This window comes from the organism of the source record quoted next, unplaced genomic scaffold (genome assembly GCF_019419815.1).
Source record: "Pyrus x bretschneideri cultivar Hongxiangsu unplaced genomic scaffold, Pyrus_bretschneideri_v1 Contig34, whole genome shotgun sequence".
NCBI classification, from domain to species: Eukaryota; Viridiplantae; Streptophyta; class Magnoliopsida; order Rosales; family Rosaceae; genus Pyrus; species Pyrus x bretschneideri.
The window spans coordinates 1536904-1557810 of NW_025999657.1; the positions used below are offsets into that span (position 1 = coordinate 1536904).

Genomic DNA, 20907 nt, shown 5'->3' on the forward strand with positions numbered 1-20907 from the left:
TAGAGCTTGATTATGTGTAAAAGTTGATTCTCAAGACCAAGCTTCTTAGTAATGAAGATGAATTTTAGTTGGTTTGCGATTTATCAAAGGGAATTGTTATTAGCACTCTAAAAATCTCATTCTACACTTCTCACAAGTGTATTTTTCTTTCTATTATAGAGAATTTGGAGTGTAAAATGAGATTTTTAGAATGCTAATAACAATTCCCTTATCAAAATTATTAAAATAATGCATCTTTGGTATTCTTGTAGTTCACTTATCTAACTAGAGCTCGATTTTTCAGGAAGCTATGACCAAAAGGTACCCATTAACAGTCCAATAAATTAATTTACTACCTTGAGTTTGGAGCATTTCAGATATTATTATGAATAGCCAATAAGGTAAATGTTTCTCATCAAAACTTCAGTCGGTATATGAAAACACACGCAACATGTAGATGTTATTTTGGTTAATTTCAAACACAGATATTATTTTGGTATATGAAAACACACACAACTATACGACTCCCATCTATCATCCATGCAACGCGGCATTGGTCGAAAAAAAGCCAAAAATCCTGGAATGGGGACATCTTCTCATCACGGGGTTGCCGGTGGTGCGAATAGGATGGGAATGGCTGCGGTGACGGATCCAGGATTTCAAGATCGGGGGGTCGCAAGATAAGAGTTCAAAAAAAAAAAATATTAGACTAGTTTGGTTCCATATCATTATTTTTTATTAAATTTGGTTCATTGAATAATTAAAATTAATCAATCACATCAAGTGCACAGTGGTAATGCGCGCGGATTTCGGCTCTCAAAATACAAAAAACAAGGAGGTCCCGAGTTCGAGGCTCTAAGTTCGTGAGTTTGCTTGACTGTGGCCAAGAGAAAGCTGAAATGCCTCTATGAGTCTTCTAGGCCCTTAGAAGGAATAGATAATCGTGGCTTGTCACTAGTTGTGCTTTCAAAAAAAAAAAATCAAGATTAATCTCAAAGGTAATAAAACCAACAAATTCTCCTCAGCAACATAACACATCAATTAATGACTTTACAAAGATGAAATTTGTTAATGTAACATATATATTACAATTGGGAGTTTTTAGGATTAAAAAACTTAAATGAATTTGGAAGAAATAAAATTAGGCAGCTAGAGGTGGTGGAACGGAAAATGGTGCAGGGGGATGGGGTAACTTGAGTTTAAAGTTGGGAGGTTGAGACGATTTGGAGGATTAAAACAAAAATTAGAAACCTCTTCTTCTTCGTTATAAGCACTACTGCATGCACATCCATGGAGGCAACAAGCCTCTCCGCTGCACCTGCTTAAATTGTTGAAGGGTCCCCAAAGTTAATTACAAGTGTTTTTTCGAACTTCCGAAGGGTTCCGGGACCTCCTGGGACAAGTCGATTGTGAGATGGAGGCGTGCGTGAGCGGCCAGAACTTTCCCAAAAACAATAAAAAATGCGGAGTCGTTGAAGCGATTAAGTTTGAATATAAGTTTGAATACTCCAGAGTTGAGGGCTTAATGGAAAGACATCAAATCCAAGACAAGTGAAAGCAGCAAAGACTTTGTTAACCACATGCTCAATTGATAATGCCATTCCCAGCACTACTACTTCTCTCTTATCCTAAATCAACCAAAGCCCAGAAAACCCCCTTTTTTTTTGTTTTTTTTTAGTTGAGCGATATTGTCCCCCGCTGTCATGTAAGGGTATCATTCTTCTCCACCACTGTGGTAGAGGGCCATCTGCTAGCCAAGAAAACTTAGACGAAATGCGGTGTCGTCTAACACATAGACCAAACACAACCCTAACACAACCCTAGCTAGCTTGTTTGTGGGGTTTTCTCTACACTGTTCAAAACAAAACCACCCAATGCTTATCACACCAAATTATAGATATAGGCCCGACGTTTCGTTTCTTTTTTCACAGATAAACAAGCATCTGAAAGAAAAAGAAGAATAGAATACCTACAGATATTCGTTAATGCTACCCAATGTTTTAAAAGGCTAACGTGAAGGCGTTTATGGATAATTCCGCCTAGGTGAAAGTCTTGAGGCTTAAGGCGAAGTTTTAAGGGACTTAAATAATTGGGAAATGTTGTGGGTATAATTGGGGACAGCTGTGGGTTACTAAAAAAAAAATAACATGGGACTATTGTGGGTTATAAAAAAAAATAAACTTGGCAAAAATAATGTTGTTTTAGGCCAAGTCATTTAAAAAAAATTAAAGAATTGTCTAAAACGACATTGTTTTAGACCAAGTCTTTAGAAAAAAAAAAAAAAAAAATCTTCTTTTTCACAATCATCTTCTTCCCGAAGATGCCGTCGCACTATTATAGTTAACCAGAGGATAGAGCCCTTCAACTTCAATTTGAAATCGCTAATGGATCTGGGAATGCCCAGTCAACCTTGAACAAATGGTGTAGATCCGAAGCTGTGTAGGCACACCTCAAAATTTTTTTTTTTCCTGAATAAACGGTATTATCTACACGAGCGTGAGAATGAGCTTAACCTCACAATGAGTTATAAAAAATGTGGTTCAATTTTGCCTTTGGCAAGAATCGAACCTAAGACCTATCACTTACAAAAGAAGAAGAATACCGCTAAACTGTGGTACTAAGTGACCGCTTGATGCTAGCAATTATATTCTAGATCTTTAGAAGAGTGGTATGGAGCCGCATATCATTATTAACGTACAATAAAAGGCTTAAAACATGCACAGCCAAAACCATACAACAGGTCATAAACAGTTTGACGCGCTCAGGCAATTACATTCTAGACAAGGGAATCAATAGAAACAAAAGCTTCAGTTCCCTCACTTCACGCGGGTTTAACGGTAAATGAACAAAACTTTAGATGCAAAACATGGAAAATGACAGATTTTGGTCCAAAAATATCAGACGAGATGAATCATCAGTTGAAGATATTTTCATCTTTAGAGAGAGGAGCTCAAGATATATCAAAATATCACAAGTGCTAGCTCAAGATATTTTAATCACATAAGAATATCCAACCAGAATTCCTGCATGAATGCATACCCTTTCCATAAGTCAAGGCCACAAATCTTTTAACTAATATACCCTTTCCATAAGTCAAGGCCAAAAACACAGGAGAAACGTAACCAGTACAAATTAAAGGTGGTTCAAAAATTTTAATTAGTTTTAAAATTTTCACCAGAAAATTGTAGCAATAGTTCCTTAATTGAATTAGAGTAATAATCCTTTAATTTCAACCCAATTGGAGTGTTGGTCATTTAATTCATCAAAATGTGCTGCTATGGTCATTTTCATCAACTTGGTTAGAACTTTCGTTAAAATGACTCGTGGTTGAAGGACCATTACTGCAATTGGATTAAATTTAAATGATCATTTCTCTAATTAGGTTAAAGTTGAGGAACCACTCCAATTGGATTAAAGTTAAGGACAATTTTCACTTTTGTTTTCTATATTTCTCCCTTGATTTGGCCTCACGTGCATGGCACGTGGCTCATTCATGTTGACGAAAGTTCTGACGAAGTTGATGAAAAGATCATAGCTGCATGTTTTTATAAGTGTAAACACGAAAAATTCCTGAAAACAAGAAACAAGAATAACGTCTACAAAATAATATTTTTGTGTTTAATGATTTTGGGGTTACGATCTCTTTGTAATTTGATCCTTTGATTCTATCTCTGTAAGATGTAGATTTGTTGATCCAAGGGCCGTCGAGGCTTGATCTTGGATGAACAGTTGTAAGTTTCTTCAAGGGCCTTCGTGGCTTTGATCTTGAAGGTTGATGGAAGTTTCTTCAAGGGCCTTCGGGGCTTGATCTTGAAGGTTGATGGATGAGCGGATCTTCAAGGGCTTTTGGGCTTGATCTTGAAGAACGGTTGGTTTTCTTCAAGGGCCGTCGAGGCTTGATCTTGAATGAACAGTTGGTTTTCTTCAAGGGCTTTTGGGCTTGATCTTGAATAATGGTTGTGTAGACTTCTTCAAGGGCCGTCGGGGCTTGATCTTGAAGGTTGATGGATGAGCGGATCTTCAAGAGCTTTTGGGCTTGATCTTGAAGAACGGTTGGATGTGTGGATTTGTTGATGTTGTTGATCCAAAGGGCCGTTGGGGCTTGATCTTAGGATGAACGGATGATGAACAATGAACACTTTCTTCAAGGGGCCGTCGGGGCTTGATCTTGAGTTGGTGGGAGTTCTTCAAGGGCCGTTGGGGCTTGATCTTGAAGGAGGATTTGACGAAGAACGAAGAGTGCTTTCTTGATCCTTCGGGATTTTCTTGAGAGCTTTAGAACTTTAAGGCTTCAAGGTTTTGGTGTGTGTAGAGAAATGTATTTGTGAATTGGTCTTTTTTCCTCTTGATGGAGAAGCCTATTTATAGGCTTTGAGAGTGAATCACCACCACAAAATTTTCCCACCCAAGCACTATTACCTAATTTTCCCACTTAATGCAATATTGAAATTGAAGTGGTCTAACAAATGGCCTAATTTTCCACTTAATGCAATATTGAAATTGAAGTGGTCTTCTTTATGGCCTAATTTCCCACTTAATACAATATTGAAATTGAAGTGGTCTAACAAATGGCCTAACTTTCCACTTAATGCAATATTGAAATTGAAGTGGTCTTATTTATGGCCTAATTTCCCACTTAATACAATTTTAAACTTGAAATGTGCTTGCTTTGTCATTGCCCGTAATGGATTGAAATGTGCTTACCTTGTCATTGCCCAAGTTGAGAAGAAAAACTTGTTTATTCATCCAAGGGTATTTCTTCCTATTTTGTTGAGTCACATGCCATGTGTACAATTTGTACGACACGTGGCGTATGCCATGTATGCCCTGACACGTCAAAACTTTAATACGTTGGTGAACATTTGTTTCACCGAAATTTCGATGTCTACAATAAGTTAAGAGACAAATAATTATGAATTTTTAGTTAAAACACCATTACTCTAATTTAATTAACTTTAAGAAGACGATCGCTACAATTTGCTTCCAATGTAAACGCCAAAGTTCCTTGTAACCTAAAAGGAAATTCACATTTTCCTGGAAATTGTAAGAATGGAAATTGTATGGAGAAAATGACTTTGAAAAAGTGAGCTGAGTGAGACCAACAAATAAAATAAAATGTGAGCTGAGCTGCTTTGATCTCTGGCACTTTTTCTCTTTTCAACTGGACCCCACCAAACCTGCCATTCCTCAAGACGGAATTTATTTTTATAAATAAGGACGCAACCCCGTCTTCCATCTCTCTTCCCTCCCTTCCATTCAAAAACCCAAAACACACTTCAGAAAATACAATGACGTTAACTCTCCGTTCTTCAACTTCGTTAGTCAATCTTAAATACCATAAGGGCCTTAAAACCTCTGAAGACTCCCCCGGCACGATATGCTTTGCCCAAATCAAGCCATCATGCCGTCTCCGGGCAAAGAGTTCAATGCAAGATACACGGCTCTTGCACGAGAACAACTTAATGACCATCTCTGATGGAAGGAGAGAGTTGCTTCATGCACTACCCAATATTGCTCACACCAGCACTGACAACAAGGTGCCTGTGTACGTGATGCTTCCGCTAGACACGGTTAGTCACGGAGGGCATTTGAATAAGCCGAGAGCAATGAACGCAAGTTTGGTGGCCCTGAAGCAAGCAGGGGTTGAAGGAGTTATGGTGGATGTGTGGTGGGGATTGGTGGAGGAGGACGGACCTTCCAAGTACAATTGGGAAGGTTATGCCGAGATTGTGCAGATGGTGCAAGAGCACGGCATGAAGATCCAAGTCGTCATGTCTTTTCATCAGTGCGGAGGAAATGTTGGAGACTCATGCAGGTGTGTTTGGTGGTTCTAATTGCAGTATATTATGTTTAATGTTCTCTATAACTTACACAACACAAACAGCCAAGCTGTTGGATTTGTAATGGAACCCTTGACATGCTTAACATAAAAGTGCTTATGAGCAGAAAGTGCTTTCTATGTTTTTGCCCAGAGTTTGATCTAACTCCACCTAGTGTGGATTTATGCAGCCATTCACTAAAGCACAAATTTTATGAATTTTCAGCATTCCTTTACCTCCATGGGTGCTTGAAGAAGTCAGCAAGAACCCTGACCTTGTTTACACAGACAAATCAGGCAGGAGGAATCCTGAATACATATCCTTGGGATGTGATTCATTGCCTGTTCTCGGAGGAAGAAGTCCATTCAGGTCTACACCGATTACATGAGGAGCTTCCACGACAGATTCATTGACTACTTGGGCGACGTTATTGTGGCAATTATCTGCAACAAAAATGTTATAACTCAACTTTATGCTATTATTTTTGTAGTAGAAATTCAAAAGTTCAAAAAACTAGACATAAAGAGATTTTTGCCAGTGTCTGACTGGAAAAATAAAAAAGATTTTCAAACAGAAGAAAACTAATTTGGGCTAGGACAAGCTGGCATCATTCGACGAATGTTGACATTCGTCTCAAATTACAAGGGACTTGTTTCAAAGTTGGAAACTCACATCCAATTACTTGTACAGGAAATTCAAGTAGGCATGGGTCCTTGTGGGGAGCTCAGATATCCAGCTTATCCAGAAAGCAACGGAACTTGGAGGTTTCCTGGAATCGGGGAATTCCAATGTTATGACAAGGTAATTATTCTGAACAGAAGCCTTGATTCCATTTCTGCTGACCAATTAATTGACCCTAAACCAAACCACATCATATTTCGATAATTTATTTTTGTGATATTCGTTATTCCTAAAACAAGTTTTTATGTCATGCAGTACGTGAGAGCTTCCTTGGAAACATCAGCAGAGGCACTGGGGAAGAGAGATTGGGGAAGAAGTGGACCCCATGACTCTGGCCAGTACAATCAATTTCCTGAAGACACCGGATTTTTCAAAAGAGATGGAACATGGAACACTGAGTACGGACAGTTCTTCCTGGAATGGTACTCCGGAAAGCTACTAAGACACGGAAATAGAATATTGTCAGCTGCGAAAGGAGTATTCCAAGGATCTGGAGCTAAACTATCCGGAAAGATTGCTGGGATTCACTGGCACTACGGATCAAGATCACATGCGGCTGAATTAACTGCAGGCTGCTACTACTACACTAGACACAGAGATGGTTACGTACCGACAGCCAGGATCTTCAGCAAAAACATGGTTGTATTAAACTTCACCTGCATGGAAATGAAAGATAGAGTACAGCCTGAACATGCAAATTGCTCACCAGAAGGTCTAGTGAGGCAGGTAAAGATGGCGACCAAGAGTGCTGGAATTGACCTAGCAGGAGAAAATGCCCTGGAGAGAAAGTCGAGAAAACCAAGGAAACTATTCTTGTGTAAAGATGCTAGAAATTATTTGTTTCATTATTTTGTTCCATCACAAGCTTTTGTAATGTGTGATCTCACCTATACGATGGTTCAGTCTTATAAATCGGATGAAATATATGGTGGAAACCTCTTGATGGTCATGTCCTGGCTGCTTCAACTAGAATGCACCTTCATTGTGAAGCAATTTGGTTTTGACAGTCAAAGTTTTATGGAATTAAGCTCTAATCCAACCTCTGATTTATGGAAAAGTTAAGTGGGGATGCTAACTCTTTAACTAATTTTCTTGGTATATCAACGACCGACTAGAGTTTACCTCCAAATCTGCGGCCAGGTACTAGATACTCACAACTCAGGTGTTTTCAATGTTTGTTTCAATCCTCAAATAGCATCTTTTGAAAAAAAAAAAATAAAATAACCAAAGCAAAAGTAATATAGCCATTAAATCTTGATGTTAAGTTTGTACAACCTTTCTACTTTAAAAAATATTTTCTTTTATTTTACTCTAATTTTTTATAAAATTGTTATCACATACTTACAAATTTAATTTACAATTGTGTAGATGTGCATAAATGAGGATAATTAGATTGACTTTTAAGGTTGTTAATTAGGACATAGGCTACTTGTGAGAGGTCTTAAGTTTGATTCTCGCAAAATGTGAATTTGAGTCATATTATTGCTAACCTATTGTGAGCCTAACCCCATTCTCTCCCTCTTAATGTAGACAATATTGTTTATTGAAAATAAAAATTATACCTAGCATGTATATTTGTTATCAAACTTAGACTGATATCCACAGATGTGTACTAATTGAAGTCAAGGGTTGACCACATTAAGAATTATTATATTTGGTACTAGTTAGGTTTTTTTTTTAACATATCAAGATCCACTATTCATGCATTTTCATTCTCAAATTTTTTTTTTTTCTTTAAACATTAATTCTTTAATTTTTTATTTTTTTTTTTTGGGTCAAACGATAGATTTTGTTAGATTAGATGTTAGATTAGCCACCAATAAGTGCTAAACTCACACCGTCATGCAAGAATTCAACACTTTTTCACCAATGTGATAAATGACCACTTGCTTAATTCTTTAATTTTTTAGTCAGCATATTAAGTTTCATACATCAATCACTATTACAATAATTGTTGACCTTCTTAAATTATGGTAACATATATAGTAGATTCTGATTAAATTTCAAATGTATCTTTCATGGTATATATCACTGATATTTTTGGACTACTTATATATATCGTTTTTATATGTTCATGTATTTCAGACTTGATATAAACCAAAATCCTTTTTTTTTTTTTTTTTTTTTTTTTTTTTTCTGTTTTTGTTTTTTTTGTTTTTTTTGTTTTTTTTGTGCAGTTGGAGGTGAATTCTTGTCGTTCGATGATTTATCAAAAAACTAGTTAGAGACTTTCCATCTCGACTTAGCTTTCTGGTAAATCATGGATGCGATTAGAGCTTGATTCCGTGTAAAATTTAATTCTCAAGACCTAGCTTCTTAGTATTGAAGATGAATTTTAGTTGGTATTCTTGTACTTCACTTATCTAACTAGAGTTCAATTTTTTCAGGAAGCTATGACCAAACCATGAGAAGATCTTAACTGCGTACTAAAACCTCATTCAATACATGTATTTGAAATTAATTTTGCAAAAAAGGATTGATGAAGCGTTAGGCTGATTATAATAATAAAGGATACAAACAGATTCTACATATTGTTTCAAAAGTGATCCATAAAAAAAAAGGTCAATGAGGAATTGAGTTGATGGAGCATATTGATTTCTTTGAAGTTGTGTAGGCTGGGCTATGTTAACAAATATAATTATTAGGGGTATGACTAGTATTTTAAACAATTGTTTCCATATTTTTTGGTTGGACTTTACGTATATTTGTATTTTTACTCTCCTTGAAATGTATAAAAACTAGTAGAGTTACTCAAAATATTGTTTATATTTTTATATGTAAGGCTCCCTTCTTATAGTTTTGGTTTTTATTGCAAGTTAATTTGTTGCATGATTCTCAACAAAGGCATCAAAGATCTTTTTGTGTTTGTTTGTTTCTTTTCAAGTCGGCCTTTTAATTATTCGACTATTTTCAAGTCCTGTGACAAAAAAATAAAGTTCTGTAGTTTATAAGGCTTAGTGTTTTTACACTATATATGTTTCATATGACACTCAAGGGAGAGAGGCTAAAAGTGGTTTCAAATAATCGAAAGTGTTTCGGTAAGAGTTAGAAACTCTAAAGATGATAGTCATGAAGAGGCTGAATGCCTCTGAGTCTTTCCGGTTTCCGAAAAGGTAGCTTACCGTAACGAAATCACCAACTAGTCCCATTTTTAGTAAAGAGAAACCCTAATATATGTGAAAATTGTCCTTGTTTTTCCTTCTGCTCATTGTTTTCACTTGGTTGTGAAATTTCAAGCAAGTGCCTATTAGTTAACAAGTCCCCTTTGGATTTCATTTTCCTTGTAATTTGTTGGGGTTCTCCTCATGAATTGAGACAAAGGTGAATCGGATATGAGAGTGAGAACGTCGAAGAGATAAGGTTTTCATAACCTCCACAAGAATACTTATGGTAGACTTATTAAGTACATGCCCACAAAAATCATCACATGGAAAAAAAAAAAAAAAAAAAAAAAAAAAAAAAAATCAAAAATCAACATCAAGATCTTAAAGATTCCTACTCATATTTTCTATTTTGGACAAAGTGCAAAATGCCCTGGCGATTGAAAACTATAATTGAGGACATCAGATTACTTTCTAGACCTTGACTCGTATCTTCCGAAAGGCGAACTTTTTTGTTGATGTTGTTATTAATTATGAACACTCCATTCATAATACTTATATTTGGGATGTCTCTTAGGTCCATTTAGTTTGATTTCATCTTAAACCATCAATACTACTCCCGATCTTACCTTTATATTATAGTATATCCAATTAAATGGGTTTTAACGGATACCCATTAACAACCCAATAAGTTAATTTACTAACTTGAGTTTGGAGCATTGCAGATATTATTATTAAGAGCCAATAAGAAATGTTTCTCATTAAAACTTCAGTCGGTATATGAAAACACACGCAACATGTAGAGGTTATTTTGGTTAATTTCAAACACAGGTGGGAACTAGGATATATGTACACAAATAGATATACGACTCCCACCTATCATCCATGCAAACGCGGCATTGGTCGAAAAAAGCCAAAAATCCTGGAATGGGGACTTCTCATCACGGGGTTGCCGGTGGTGCAACTAGGATGGGAATGGCCGTATACGCCTCTTCCTCACATCTACCCATCACGTGATGAGTACAGACGATGCGGTTGTGAGAGGGAGGCGTATATCGACAGCCAAAACTTTCCCAAAAACAATAAAAAATGCGGAGTCGTAGCGAATAAGTTTGAATACTCCAGAGTTGAGGGCATAATGGAAAGACATAAAATCCAAGACAAGTGAACGCAGCAAAGACATTGTTGGAAACCACATGCTCAATTGCTAATTTTGTAAACCGGCTTTTTTTTGTTTTTGTTTTTTTTTGTTTTGGGAGTTAGAGCGATATTGTCGTTAAGTTAGAAATTAGTTTGCAACTGATAGGATTCGAATCCCCGCCGTCATGTAAGGACATCATTTCTCTTCACCAATATAGTAGAGGGCCACCTGCTAGCCAAGAAAACTTAAAATTCCTGAGATATTTTCTGATCCACAATAATGCGGTGTTGTCTAACACACATAGACCAAACACAACCCTAGCTAGCTTGTTTGTGGGTTTTCTCTACACTGTTCAAAACAAAACCACCCAATGCTTATCACACCAAATTATAGATATAGGCCCGACGTTTCGTTTGTTTTTTTCACAGACAAACAAGCATTTGAAAAAGAAAAAGAAGAATAGAATACCTACATATATTCGTTCATGCTAGCCAATGTTTTAACAGGCAAAGGTAAAGGCCTAGGCAAGGTGTTTATGGATATCCCCCTCTAGATGAAAGTTTTGAGGTGTAAGGTGAAGCCTTAAGGGACCTAAATAATTGGGGACTGTTATGAGTATAATTGGGGACAGCCATGGATTATTAAAAAAATGAAAAAACAAGGGACTATTGTGTGTTATAAAAAAAATAGACTTGGCAAAAACGATGTTGTTTTGGGCCAAATTATTTAAAAAAATCAAAAAATTGTCTAAAATGATGTCGTTTTAGACCAAGTCTTTAGAAAAAAGAAAAAGAAAATCTTCTTCTTTATGGTCATCTTCTTCCTGAAGATGCCGTTGCACTGTAACAGTTAACTAGAGGATAGAGCCCTTCGACTTCAATTTTAGATCGTTGATGGATTTGGGAACGCCTAGTCAACCGCCTTCAGCCGTCTATGCAAGTTTTCGCCTACTTGCACTGGGCAAATGTGTTATCACTCCTGTCCCGCCTCTGAAGCCGCCTAGGCACACCTCGGATGTTTTTTTTTTTTTTTTTTTTTGAATAAACGATATTATCTACACAAATATGAGAATGAGCTTAACCTCACAATGAGCTATTAAAAAATGTGGTTCAATTTTGCCTTTGGCGAGAATCGAATCTAAGACTTTTCACTTATAAGAGAAGAAGAATACCACTAAATTGTGGTACTAAGTGACCGCTTGATGCTAGCAATTACATTCTAGATCTTTAGAAGAGTGGTATGGAGCCGCATTTCATTATTAACGTACAATAAAAAGCTTAAAACATGCACAACCAAAACCATACAACAGTTCATAAACAGTTTGATGTGCTCCACCAATTACATTCTAGACAAGGGAATCAATCGAAACAAAAGCTTTAGTTCCATCACTTCACGCGGGTTTAATGGTAAATGAACAAAACTTAGATGCAAAACATGGAAAATGACAGATTTTGGTCCAAAAATATCAGACGAGATGAATCATCAGTTGAAGATATTTTCATCTTTAGAGAGAGGAGCTCAAGATATTTCAAAATATCGCAAGAGCTAGCTCAAGATATTTTAATCGCATAAGAATATCCAACAAAGATTCATGCATGAATGCTTGCGGCTTCAATTGTGTTAAGCATACTAAAATATTTATAATCTATCTAAATCTTATGACTAAATACCCTTGAAAGTTGTCTGATGAGTCAATATTATATTATATATTTCACCCTATTCTTAGTATAATTTGGTAATAATTTTGGTAGAATGTTGATACTTTGCTTTATATTCTCAACGTAGGACATTAGACTTCCTCTGGAGCAAAACATGACCAAACGGACAAATTTTGGAGTGATTCAAATTGGAGGACATTCGTGTGTTCCTTAGCTTGTTCGTGGCAAAATCTCAGCAATTTCTACCAAGCGGTTATTTTCTGGAGATTAAATGAAAAAGCAGTGCGCGATGCTGGAAATTGACGTTTGTGGGTTTAAATTGCATTTTTGGAGCCCAAGATGACCTCAGATGGGTTCGTGGCCTTCTGGAGAAGTGTTCAGAATAGTCGAAGCTTTAAATCCAGCTATTTTGGGCCCATTTTGGAGCTGATATGGGTCCAAAACGTGGCTGTGCAAGATTTTGGGCGAATTTACCAATTTAATTTAGGATTATGTTTCCTATTTTATTTTAATTTATTTAGTTCCCTAGTCTTATTCTAAGAGCATTTTTTTATCAGCAGGGTTTAATGAGGGTAGTATAAATAAGCCTTTTTGGCAGACCTAGGTTTTGGAGAAAGGGGGAGAGAGGAGAACGCATGCAACTTTTGGAGAGAAGATTTTGGGCAAAGTTTAGAGATTTTCAGATTTTATTCTACAAGGTGTTTTCATTCTTTTTCTATTTCAATAAAGACTATGATTTTTAGTATGAATATGCGTAACTAATTCTTTTTGCTAGGGCGAGGCCATGATCCTTAGCAAGAATATGTAATCTCTTTTTACTTTGCTTATGAATTTATGCATGTAGGTTTTGGAATGTTAATCACTGTGCTTCAAACTATCTATTTGTCTTAGTGATTCGCGACCATTAGGATATTTGGAAAAGTTATTTGATGCAATTTTGGCGGAGGATTGTCCCTAAAATTGACTAAAGCTTCTTGTGGTTAATATGTGTAACCTCTTAGGATGGACGACACGTTTTAAGGGTTATATGGTTTTTTTTAAGAAGGTTTTCATAAAACTTAATGAGTCTTGCATGTTCACATTCGATCTGAACACCACGGACGGGTTGCATGTTAGATATACGTTCTATGTTGGAGGTTCCAAGTAGGATATACTCTAGGAAAACCTAACCTTCAAAACATACATGTATGGTTCGTAAGTAATTTAGAAAAGCTACATAGGATTGTTAGGGTGACGGCAGAACCCTAGTACTTTCTCTCTTTGAATCCTAAAAATTATTTCCCTTATCTTTCTTTAAAGTTGTGGTTTTTAAGTAATCTTTTTAATTAAATTCGTTTTTTCTTAGTTTAGGTCATTAAATCACCTCTTTCAAAAGAAAAACTTTGTTTTAATTAATTAGTTGAGAATTGATTTTGCTTTGATCTCTTTAAATTAATCCTTGTGGAGAACGACCTTGCTTGAGCCAATTATACTACAATAACCTTGTTTCTCTTGCAAGTATTTTAGGTGTTTTTAACCCTTTTACGCAGGTGGTAAAAATCCTATCAAGAAATTGGCGCCGCTGCCGGGGATTGATTTTAAATAGATTTTTGTCTATCATATTCTCAATTAATTATTCCCGTATATAAAAAAAAAAAAAAATTAAATTTTCATTTTTTTTTTATTCTCTGCAGATTGTGCATGGTCTGTACCAGATCACACAAACAGCAAATTGCAGATTTTGATCCAGAACCTGAACGTACTGCCAGACAGAGACTTAGAAAGCAGAATTTACAGTGTGAACCTTCACTGCAGGGAATAGTTTTGCATAATCAGTTTACTGGGGTTTTGGACAGCGAGGAAGCTATGGCATTTGTTCTACCAACAGCGGGACAACCACTGAGGGAATCTCTGGCTGCTCATGCCACAGAGGTGCCAAGCTGCATTACCTATCCTGAAGTTGAAGATGGGTCTACGTTTGAGATACGACATCATATGTTGGAGATTCTACCTTCATTTCATGGTTTATCAACAGATGATCCTAACATGCATCTAACTGAATTTCTAATGGGATGCAAAAACATTTTGGTGAGAGGATTTTCAGCAGAATCTATCAAACTCAGACTTTTTCCGTACACTTTGAAGGATGGTGCAAGGAGATGGTTACTCACACTACCATCTGGAAGCATTACTTCGTGGAACCAACTTAGTGCTGCATTTTTAAGCAAATACTACCCAGCTTCAAAAACACTTGATATGAGTACTCAAATTTTAACATTTGCTCAGAAACCTAATGAAGCAATTCATGAAGCATGGGAACGTTACAAGGATCTACTCAGGAAATGTCCACATTCAGGCATTAATGGTGACACTCAAATGAATTTATTTTACAGAGGGCTGAATTTGACTACTAAGACTCTTGTTAATGCTTCTTGTGGAGGAACGTATTCAGACAAAAATGCACTGCAAGCGTATCAATTGTTTGAGAACATGGCGACAGAATCTCAACAATGGGCAATTGATATACCTCAGACCAGGGGTGTTTTTGAGATGTCTAGTGGTTCACCTCATGTATCTGCACAAATAGAAAAGATGGAGAAGAAGTTAGAAAATTTTGATGCAAAATTTGACATGCTTTTACAAAGAATGGCAGCACCTATGCAGCAGGTTGCTGTCCAGCAGCCTACTGCAGCCACCTGTACCATTTGTGGCATTACAACACATGATTTTATGGGTTGCCCACATAGGGACGCATACCCGGAGCATGTTACAGAGCAGATTAACGCATTCAATAATTATCAAAGGCCTAGAAATGATCCGTACTCAAATTTTTACAACCCCGGGTGGATAGATCACCCAAATTTCAAGTGGAATAGAGATCAACAGGTTAAACCACAGTTTCAACAACAAATACAGCAACCTGATGCTCAAGCTAAACCTTCTTGGGAAGTCGCAATTGAAAAATTGGCAGATCATACTAAGGCAAGTTTTGATGCAACAAAACAAGAAATTCAAAAAACCAACCAAAACATTCAGAACATACAAGCAACAATGAAAGATCTACAGTAGCAAATGGGGCAGCTTTCACTCCAGTTTTCGGGCAGAGAACCAGGAAAATTTCCCAGCCAAACTATCCCAAATCCACGTGGAAATGCAGATTGTAATGCTGTTAGAATATTGCGTTGTGGTAAAAGTTATGACAACCGTGATGCAGAAAATAAAGAAAACAGTGCTGGAGCTTCACGGGTAGCACCTGTGCAGCCACAAACAGGTTCTGAAAGTTCTGCAGAATCTGCCCAACCACTGGACAGATCCAAAAATACTGCAGTGCCTACTGCAGAAAATGCAGAAAAGTCAAAACGTGTTTATGTTCCACCTATGCCATATCCCGAAAGATTGAAGCCACATGCAAAAGATCAACAATTAACAGATTTCATGAAGACATTGGCTAAAGTTCAGATTAATCTGCCATTAATTGATGCAATCAAGAACATTCCTTCATATGCCAAGTTTTTGAAAGATGTGTGCACGAATAAAAAGAAGCTTGTGGACTTCGAAAAAGTGATTCTCACAGAGCAGTGCAGTGTAGTTCTATTACAAAAGCTACCACCAAAGAAAAAAGATCCAGGGAGTTTTACAATTTCATGCACAATTGGAAATTCTGAGTTTAAACGTGCTTTAATTGATTTGGGTGCTAGTATTAATTTAATGCCTTTTTCTGTTTTTCAGCGGCTGGGACAAGGAGAAATCAAACCAACATCTGTTATTTTACAGTTAGCAGATCGTTCGGTTGCTTATCCTAGGGGTATTATTGAAGATCTTATTATTAAAGTGGATAATCTCTACCTTCCAGCAGATTTTGTGGTTTTGGATATGGATGAAGATATGCAAACACCAATTATTTTGGGGCGCCCATTCATGGCAACTGCTAGAACTTTGATAGATGTGGAAGCTGGCACATTGACGCTTAGAGTACAAGAACAATCTGTTGTGTTTAATTTATTTGAAGCAACTAAGAGGCCTAGTGATATGCAAGATTGTATGAGAGTTGACGTGTTAGAAGGCATCATGCATGCAGATATTATGCCCAGTTTGACAGCAGATCCACTGTTAAAAGTTTTACATGGTTTTGAAGACGCCAAAACTGAAGATGAAGAAGCTTTTGAGTATGTTACAGCTTTGGAAAGTGTCCCTTTACACCAGCCAAAGTGGAGGCACGTTTTTGAGAGTTTGGGAGAACCAAAAATGCCATTACAGCCTTAAAAAATACAGCCACCTAAGCTGGAAATGAAGCCATTACCAGCACACTTAAAATATGCTTATTTGGGTGCTAATTCTTCACTGCCAGTTATTGTTTCTGCAGATTTATCTCCAACTGAGGAAGACAAATTGCTGCGTATTTTGAGAAATTTTCAAGATGCCATTGGGTGGACAATTGCAGATATTAAGGGGATCAGCCCAACACTCTGTATGCACAGAATTTTGATGGAGGAGGGTGTCAAACCCACCATTGATGCTCAACGCCGATTGAATCCGATCATGAAGGAAGTTGTTCGAAATGAGGTTATGAAGCTTTTAGATGCTGGAATGATTTATCCAATTTCAGATAGTAAATGGGTAAGTCCTACTCAAGTGGTACCTAAACGCACAGGAATTACAGTTGTGACAAATGACAATAACGAGCTTGTGCCTACACGTTTAACTACTGGGTGGCGAATGTGCGTTGATTACAGGAAGATCAATACAGGTACTAGAAAGGATCACTTTCCGCTACCCTTTACTGATCAAATGTTGGAAAGATTGGTTGGTCGGGCTTTTTATTGTTTTTTAGATGGGTATTCAGGCTACAATCAAATTCCAGTTGCACCAGAGGATCAGGAAAATACCACATTCACCTGCCCTTTTGGTACATTTGCTTACAGAAGAATGCCTTTCGGATTATGCAATGCACCTGCCACATTCCAACGATGCATGATGAGCATATTCTCAGGTTTGGTTGAACGAGTTGTTGAAGTATTTATGGATGATTTTTCTGTTTTTGGGGATTCGTTTGATCATTGTTTGCAGAATTTATGTTTGGTTCTTGAGCGTTGCAAAGAAACTAATCTCGTATTGAATTGGGAGAAGTGTCATTTTATGGTTAAACAAGGCATTGTTTTAGGGCACGTAGTATCTAGCAAGGGTATTGAGGTTGATAAAGCTAAGATTGATGTTATTGCTAAGTTGCCCTCTCCTACTACTGTGAAGAGCATTCGTTCGTTTCTTGGACATGCTGGGTTTTACAGACGGTTTATCAAGGATTTCTCCAAGATTAGCCGACCTTTGTGTAACTTATTGGCTAAGGATGCACAGTTTGTTTTTGATAATGCATGCTTGGAGGCTTTCAACAAGTTGAAAACACTCTTAACTTCAGCACCGATTATTGCAGCTCCGGACTGGAACTTACCTTTTGAACTAATGTGTGATGCATCAGATTATGCAGTTGGGGCAGTTCTTGGACAGCGAAAAGACAAGATTCCTCAAGTCATTTATTATGCTAGCAGAACTCTCAATGATGCACAGCTGAACTATGCAACCACTGAGAAAGAATTGTTGGCAGTTGTTTTTGCATTAGAGAAATTTCGTTCTTATTTAATTGGGGCTAAAGTAATTGTCTACACAGATCATGCTGCTTTGAAGTATTTATTATCTAAAAAGGATGCTAAACCTCGACTTATTCGGTGGATTCTTTTACTTCAAGAGTTTGATTTGGAAATTAGAGACAAAAAGGGCAGTGAAAATGTGGTGGCTGATCATTTATCAAGATTAATAAATTCAGCTACTGCAGAAGAAGACACATTGCCTCTCAATGAAAATTTTCCTGATGAACAATTGTTGGCTGTCCAGCACAAAACACCATGGTTTGCAGATTTGGTTAATTATTTGGCCAGGGGAGTTATTCATCCAGATTTAAGTTATCAGCAGAAAAAGAAATTTCTGGCAGATGCAAAATTTTATTTTTGGGATGAGCCGTATCTGTACAAATACTGTCCAGATCAGATTATTCGCAGATGTATTCCAGAAGAGGAACAAGACAGTGTTTTAAAGTTTGCACATCATTATGCTTGTGGTGGCCATTTTGGGCCTACAAGGACAGCAGCTAAAATTCTACAAAGTGGGCTGTTTTGGCCTTCTCTTTTCAAGGATGCTCATAACTGGTGTAAATCTTGTGATCGTTGTCAGAGAGCGGGAAATCAGTCCAAACGGAATGAGATGCCACAACATGGTATTTTGGTTGTTGAATTATTCGATGTTTGGGGTATTGATTTTATGGGACCATTCCCATCTTCACATGGCAATCAATATATTTTGGTCGGGGTTGAGTATGTTTCTAAGTGGGTCGAGGCGATTGCAGCACCAACTAATCAGGGATCATTGGTTCTGAAATTCCTCCAAGGGGTCATATTTCCACGGTTTGGCATCCCGCGAGTTATACTTAGTGATGGGGGTAAGCATTTCATTAATAAACAGTTTGTTGCATTACTTGCAAAATATGGGATAACTCATCGTGTTGCCACTCCTTACCATCCACAAACATCAGGGCAGGTTGAGGTTTCAAACAGGGACATAAAGCGTATTTTGGAGAAAACAGTTGGCTCCACTCGTAAAGACTGGAGTTTGAAATTAAATGATGCATTGTGGGCATACAGAACAACATTTAAAACACCCATTGGGATGTCCCCGTTTCGGCTTGTGTATGGCAAGGCTTGTCATTTACCTATGGAGTTAGAGCATAAAGCGTTTTGGGCTATCAAGGAGTTAAACTTCGCTTACGATTTAGCAGGGGAAAAGCGTAAGCTGCAGCTCAATGAGCTTGATGAAATTCGCCAGGAGGCTTATGAAAATGCACACATATACAAAGACAAAACAAAGGCCTTCCATGATAAACAAATTCTCAGGACAGATTTCCAGCCAGGGCAGAAAGTGTTGTTATTCAGTTCCAGATTAAAGTTATTTCCAGGAAAATTGAAATCTCGATGGAATGGACCCTACTTGGTTACTAAGGTTTATCCTCATGGAGCAGTTGATATTACAAGCAAGATTAATGGCAACACATTCAAGGTGAATGGTCACAGGCTGAAACCATACTTAGAGTCACCCTTTGACAGTGCAGCCGAGTCTATGACTCTGAAGGATCCAGCAAGTTAATCACCAGGCTTCTGTTCAGTCTAGCTACAGACGTTAAATAAAGCGCTTATTGGGAGGCAACCCAATTTTCTAACTTTTTCATTACTTTCTGTTTTTTTTTTTATTTCATTATTTTCCGTCTAGCTGCATTTAAATTCCTAGGCTATCATTTAGTGTTGACAATCATCTAAAAAAAAAAAAAAGAAAAGTTCAAAAAAAAAAAAAATAAAATAATAATAATAATAATAAAAATTTTCATTTTACTTGTTTAATTTTTAGTTTACAGTTAGTATTTTCTATAATCTATCTCTGATTTCATAACGTGGGTTTTTGCAGACAACAAACAAAGCAAACAAGCATGTATACACAGAGAACTTATTTTAGGCTGGAATCACGCACCCAGTGGCAAGTCTACACATTACCATCAACCACATTCCTAGACCATGCCGACATATAATGCAGAAATTACAAAGCTCTTGCAGAATCACAGATCCAGCCACAAAAGGATAGAACATTATACCTCTATTTTGCTACGCGGCCATTCTTCCATGCACGCCTTAGCCGCCATTGAGCTGCTTTTCGGGATCTCCAGTGTTCCTGCAACAAAAAAAACATCAAGTTGATACGTACTGAGGAGCTATCATTATTGCTATGCAGATCTACGCCATTTAGTTTCGAAGATGCCGCGTATGCCATTATTTAAGTTTAGGGGGTGAGTTCTTTATCCATCCTCAGAACGGGTCAAATCCAAAAAGTTCGTACATATGTTCAGGGGTGATCCAGGTCGTCATTCACGAATATTATAGGGAGAAGCAGTGTTCTAAGTTCCAAATGGTCCGCATACATGGTCCCTATACAGATCTCAGTGTTATTTCTTTTGTCCAGCAGCTACAGTGTCCAGTTATTATTTATATCAAGTTTGGGGGTGATCTCACAGATAATACACCCATGCAACCCAGCAGATCCTCAACATGCAGGCATAGCACAGTCACATGCGAGTATGAATTGTTACCTTTGGTTTTTGATCCGTGTTATTTGTGTCTGGCTTCGTCAAACTGGGGTCCTTATCCTTTCTTCCGTTGTTATGCCGTCATCCAAGCTTTCGAACTCTGCTGTGTGCATAAATAAGAACACGGATGGATGTTATATTTTTTCGCCCTTTGGTCAGTCACATCACAGAAAAATGTTACTTAAAATCTAGAATCAAAACCAAAGTGTAGGGGAGACTAAGTTTCTACCTGCTGATGGATGAGTTTTGGAGTATTAGCTATGGATCTATGAAGATTGGGTGTTGGTGCCTTACTTTTGTTGTGGATCCAAGAGTCCTCGCAGAGAAAATAGTTGCATGTGTTAGTTCTTTACTTTTCCCATGAAAATAAGCT

At 37.3% G+C, this 20907-nt stretch overlaps 1 long non-coding RNA gene, 1 other non-coding gene and 1 pseudogene across 2 annotated transcripts; 1 reads left to right on the top strand and 2 right to left on the bottom strand.

Moving 5' to 3' along the window:
• The first annotated feature begins 5113 nt into the window (after positions 1-5113).
• On the top strand, positions 5114-7556 carry LOC103961106 (annotated as a pseudogene).
• A 7055-nt stretch (positions 7557-14611) lies between these two features.
• On the bottom strand, positions 14612-14716 carry LOC125480631. The gene has a single exon (XR_007260968.1). It is a non-coding gene; the product is annotated as a small nucleolar RNA R71 (small nucleolar RNA).
• LOC103961072 lies at positions 14638-20105 on the bottom strand. The gene is made up of 2 exons (XR_669358.3): positions 20046-20105; positions 14638-14933 (listed from the first exon to the last, which is right to left on the bottom strand). It is a non-coding gene; the product is annotated as an uncharacterized LOC103961072 (long non-coding RNA).
• Positions 20106-20907: the final 802 nt, after the last annotated feature.